This window comes from Engystomops pustulosus, chromosome 1, assembly GCF_040894005.1.
Source record: "Engystomops pustulosus chromosome 1, aEngPut4.maternal, whole genome shotgun sequence".
NCBI lineage: Eukaryota > Metazoa > Chordata > Amphibia > Anura > Leptodactylidae > Engystomops > Engystomops pustulosus.
This window is the reverse complement of record NC_092411.1, coordinates 131,855,302-131,861,301: the sequence shown is the minus strand read 5'-3', so window position 1 is coordinate 131,861,301 and position 6,000 is coordinate 131,855,302.

The following is a 6,000-nucleotide window of genomic DNA, read 5'->3' as shown; positions in this document are numbered from 1 at the left end:
TTGATCCCGACAATTAGAGAAAAATTACTATGAAAAAGTGTTACAATGTCTCCGGTACCTGCTTTCTGGCATTAAAGGGGTTAACAAAAGGGTGGGGGCTGTTGGAGCTGCGTTTTGTTTTGTGAAGAACTGACATGTTCACGGAAAACTGAATTTCTCCATATTGAGTTGCTTGGAATCTGTGTTCTGTTATCTTGTGGTTTACAGGCTAGTGAGAACATTTACATTTGGGAGGGGTAGATCGCTGCGTTTAGACTTCTCCCTGACAATCTAAAAAAGACTTGAAGGAATTTATTTGATTGTGGAACAGGGATACAGTATGATGTGATGTCCTCCTGTGTACCCCATGAACAGACCAAGCAAGAATGAGCCCCCCTACTGTATTACAGAGCCTATGACTGACTTTTGTTCCTTTTTGATTAACAATCAACACAAGTGTACCTGGATTTTATTGAGACGTTGGAGTCTGGCCAGAACTTTATAGGTAGCACAGAACACTGGGCTGGAGATGTGGTGGAGGACTCTGACACATTGACATACAGAGGGAATAGAGGATGTTTCACAGACCACGCCGAAGTGAGATTGACAACATCTCCGGAAGTCTCAACCGACCAACCCAAGTGGGCGTTGCGGGGAGGAGACATTACTTTAGTGAGTGGCAGAGACGGCCCCCACAGGGCAAGACAAGGGGGGTGGTTACGGACAAGGATGTTAGCGAGAACAGTCCCCCTCCTGAACAGCCCCCCCAAACAGAGTTATCGCCTTTCATTGTAGAACTCTCCTCTGCTAGTCCGATGATGATTTTAGCCCATTCCCGGTCAAGAAAAGACTCAGAAAGAACAGCCGGATAATTGTAGCATGGTCCATGACCTCCAAGCTGCCAATGAGTGTACTGAAGCCCAGTGGTCCCCAGCCCAAACTGGCAGCAGTCCCTGAGAGTGACATATTATTCACTGTTATTGATTTGGCAAATGTTCTCCTCTCTGTGCCCCTACATGAGGATTGCCAGGACCTATTTGCCTTTACCAGTTCAGTATTCCAGTATACCTGGTGTAGATTCCCACAAGGGGGGGGGTAAAACTCACCCAGCCAATACCCCACGGCCCTACAGGGAGTAGACTGACAGACTAGCCCCTTACTGGATGTTCTCCTTTTCAGTATGCGGAGGACGTACTGTTTTTGTTTGCCAGGATGCATTTATTGACCTTATGTGTTTTCTGTTCCAGAAAGGTTACAAGGTTCCCAGAGACAAACTCCAGTACTGCCAGGAGAAGGTGGTCTTCCTAGGCCACTGCTTCTCAGCCACAGGCAGATACCTGACAGAGGGAAGAAAGCTGGCAGTCCAGAATGTGCCCCTGCCCTGAGGCCCTAAGCCTCTTCACATGTTTCTAGGACTGGCCAGCTCCTGCAGCCTGGGATAAGGTCTGCTGCCTCCAGCCCAATGCTGCCCCTTTCTGACTGAATTGCCTCTTCCCCATTTGCCCTTAGTCAGGAGGCAATTGATGCATTCCATAGCCTTAAGCTGGTAAATCCTGTCTGCCCTGGCCCAAGGCACACCCCACTGAACCAGACCTTTTATTTTATTTTGCACTGAGTATCTAGGAGACAGGTGTCCTAGCCCAGGAACGTGGTGGCCTCCCCAGTGGCCCACTATTAGGCCCGGTTAGACTCAGTTGTGAGGGGAGCCCCTCATGTGTCAGTAGCTGCAGCCAGCAATCTGCTCAGCAAGGCCAGGGAGTTGATCCTAGACCCTAGATCACTCAGTTACAGTGCAAACCCCACATACTTGCACAGTGTCCTCACCCAAGTACAGCCCAAGCATCTGAGCAAAGGCCAGACAGCTCAGACTCCAGTGTGCACTCCTGATGCCCCAGGACACACTGATAAGGTGCACAGCTCTGAATCCTTCATTCTATCGCCAGTCTTCCAGGATTCAGAGGGGGGGAGAGAAGGGTGATTAACCCAGATGTTGAGTTTTTTCTCATAGATGGCTCCAGGTCTGCAGGAGAAGACAGACGGTTCTATGCTGGATATACAGTGGTCAGTGGTGCACATGAGGTAGTACAAGCAGAACCACTCCCTCCACACAGGTCAGCGCAGGAGGTGAAGTGACGGCACTCAGGGAAGTGCTACAGCTGGTGGAAGGTAAAAGGGCAAACATCTATACTCAAGGTATAGTTTTGAGGTCTAAACACGACTATGAACCCTTATGGAAGGCTAGAGATTTCCTCACCTCTGCAGGGACCCCCTTTAAGCATGGCACGCTGGTTAAAGAGCAAATGGATGCTCTCTTACTTCCACAAGAGGTGGGGATAATAAAAGTAAAAGCACACACAATTTGGTGACTCCACAAGCCAAGGGCAAGTATGTGGCTGACAGGATGGCGAAGGCAGCTGCACCGATGGAGCCCAGAGACTGTCCTGAAGTCTCAGCGGTGAGTTCTGAGCTAAAAGTTTGATCCACAGGTGTTCCAGTCCCTGGTGGAGAGTCATCAGAAGTGAAGGAAGTGTGGAGGAAAGCTGGAGCCCAGATGCTGATGGGACCTGGATGCTGGGAGAGAGGGTGTGCCTGCCCAGAGCCCTGCACCCGACAGTAAGTCAAGTAGCCCACGGACACACACACATATTCCAAATGGCCATGCTAGTGCTCATAAACCGCAAGTGGTTTGCCCGGGCATTACTACCCCTGTCACTAGACTAGTGAAAGCCTTTATAGTCTGTGCCCGCCACAACCCGGGTAAGGTGGTAAAGACCCCACAGAAGGTGACACCCAAGCTGCTGTATCCCTTCCAGAGACTGCAGATGGATTTTACCCAGCTACCAAAAAATGGTACGTAGGAATACGTGCCTGTGTGCATTGATCTCTTTCCAGGGTGGCCAGAAGCTTCTCCCATGACCAAGGTTACTGCCAGAGCTGCAGCCAAGAAGTTGGTGAGTGAGATTTTTCTGCAGGTTTGGACTTCCAGAGACCATAGAGTCCGGTCGCAGAACCCACTTCACTGGACAGGTAAAGACCTGAAACCTTGTCCCTCCTGGGTGTAGAACAGGCCCTGAACACCCCATACCCTTCCCAAGTTGGTGGTGCGTTTGAGATACTTTAAACAGCACTCTTAAGTTAGAGATCCAGGAGGCCATGGAAGAAACAGGGAAACCATGGCACGAGTGCTTTCCTGCTGCCCACTATTCAGTTAGGACCACACCCAACAGAAAGATGGGATTGTCCCCCTTTGAAGTATTTTTTGGCTGTGCACCCCGACTAGGCCTCTACTTCCCACAGACCCTATAGCTGATGGCAGGAAACCAGGTGGAACATGCCACACAGTGAGCCAGGCCTTGAAAAAGGTCTGCAAAAGTGTTTCTGATTCCTTTTTCAGATCCAGACAGAGACCTCAGGACGCATAACCTGAAGCCTGGAGACTACGTGGTGGTGAAGAGAGACACCAGAGAGAGAGTCTGGAGCCTCGCTACGATGGTCCTTTCCAAGTCCTGCTGACCAGTGCCACGTCTGTGAAACTAGAGAGATTTGTGAATTATATCGGAGATGCTTCCCAGACCCGCATGGCTTTGGACATGATCCTTGCTGAGAAGGGAGGAGTCTGTAAAATGGTGGGAGTGGCTTGTCGCATATACATCCCAGATGACATCGCCCCCTATGGATCCATTACCCATGCTCGTGAAAAGATTGAAGGACTGTCCAGGGACCTCAAGAGAAACTCTGGGGTGGACACTTTGCCCTTCATTTTGTGGTTGAGGGATTGGAAGGGTTTCCTTTAAGTGGGGGTAATATTGGGGATTGTGATATTGCTCTTGTCACTTATTACGTGTTGTGTGGTCCCCCTCATCAAGTCCACCATGTCCCAGATGGCCGTCCGGGCAGTAAGAACCACCAGAGTAGAAGTGCTCGGAATGGAGAATGATTCCCATTTGGAGAACCAGCCTGATAATAAACCTATGAACCATGGGAACTCAGTGATGTGATTTGAGTGTGCAGACCTTTAACCCTTTTAGTGACTGGCCTCTGGGGGATCTGGTGAAGAGTTAACAAGTCCAGCAGGTACCGGCTTAGCCTACCTGTATGTACCTGGAGCTTGAGGAGGTCGCTTTAAGAGGTTGTAGGTCTGCAGTCTCAAACAAGGGGGGAATTGTTAAGGAGGTCGCACTGGTTTCGGACGCCATCTTGACTATTGTCCGCCATCTTAGATACAGCGGCCACCTTGGGGGGGGGGGTATGCTTCCCTCTTAGAAGCTATAGGGTTAAATGTTTTAATTCAGCTATTTTTCTCATTTAAACTGTTGTTTGACTTTTCACAATATCCTTGGCATTTCTTACCGTCCTTCGGGCCTCTGTATTCTTGTTATTTATTTTGTTTATGAAGAAGCTTCTAGGAGCCATTGTGTAGATAAGCATGGCTGTAAACAAGGCCTAGTCATTTTTCTCAGAATGTGCTGGTACAAAAACATAATGGCCAATAGAATCTAAGTGTCTTATCAACATCCCAAATGCTGATCTCTATGTGTTAAAATATAGCTGTATCTGTTTGAAATAAACAGTGTGATGTGAGTGCATTGGAAGACCGACTGTGTTTTTCATTCACTCTGTCAGCTCGCTGCCGGCAGCTATCTCATCCTCCCTCAAAGGGTTAATTAGGACTCACCTTACAAAAGTCAAGAGGGCTGTTGGGGCCCTGCATAAAAATCCCTAACACACGCTTACTTTAACATTCCTTTATTTGCTTCATCATACATAAAGCAAGATGCTAGACACAGAATGTACATACAATTTCTCATGCCTTTTATTCTGTTGTACTGTATCCCAGGGATTGAACTTTATTAACCATTCAAGGTGCTGGGTAGCTCCCACCACCATTAATAGAGGGATATGTTTAAGGGGTTATTATAAAAGGGTTTACTTATAAAATTAACATTTCATTTTATTTTAATTAAGCATGAGAGTTCCTGGGGGAGTCACCAGAGCCCCTCTATGCTCTGGCTCTTACATGCCCCTAGAAGCACTTGTTAATTCCCCCTCAACACTTCCCCCCACCCTCTCTGTATCATACTCACATACAAGATATCAGCGAGGTTTCATGGAGGTGGACAAGCACTGGGCGAGGTGGCACAAGTGCTTCAAGGGGCATGAAAGAGCCAGAACCCTGGAGCTGCCCCCAGAAGCACTTGTGCTTCATTTAAATAAATATAAAAGTTCATTTCATAAGTGAACTATCTTGTCAAACCTTCTAATAAACATACGTCTTGTAGTCATGTAGTCTTCCAAAAATTAAAAATAGCAGTTTATAGCTAGGTTTACATAACATTTCTGGTATACACCCGACATATACGCTGAGCCTAGCCATTGGACATATACTAGCAAACGGAGGCATAGTTGTTGTTGCAACACCCCTGCCAATACATGGGCAGGCTGGTAGTTGCGAAGAACGCCCTCTACAGGTCAGAAGCTGTTAGGGGGAGTCGCGAACCCTCTATGAAGGTTCTGGAACCTGGTCATTATGTAATAGCAGCTGTAGATCCTGCCTGAACAGGCAATAGTTAAATGTGTGTAAGCTATTGACCAATAAGATGGCTGTATTGTAAACTGGAGTGTGATTGGAGAGGTGCTACCACCTGACCAGGGGGAGTAATAAAACCCCTGTGCAGGGGAAGCACAGGACCCTAGGACCACATGCTCCTTCTCAGGAGCCTGTACATGCTCTAGACAGCATGGTCTGTCTACAGAGACAGAGTGAACAGAGAGAGACAGTGTTCAGTACACCTTCAATGCTGACACTTAACCTAATCCCAGGACCAGAGAGACTCCAATCGAGAGCTGCAGCTTCCACAGTTTGGACACCGCTCCATCTCTATTCTCCCATCCTGCATCTACTACCAGGCTGGTGCACTACTCCTGAGGACCCCTCTCCATGACCACTCCAGTACCAGAATCTGCTGTGAACCGTTTTGGCCCATTGCCTGCTACCTGTTCAATAAAGAACCGTGAGTTCAT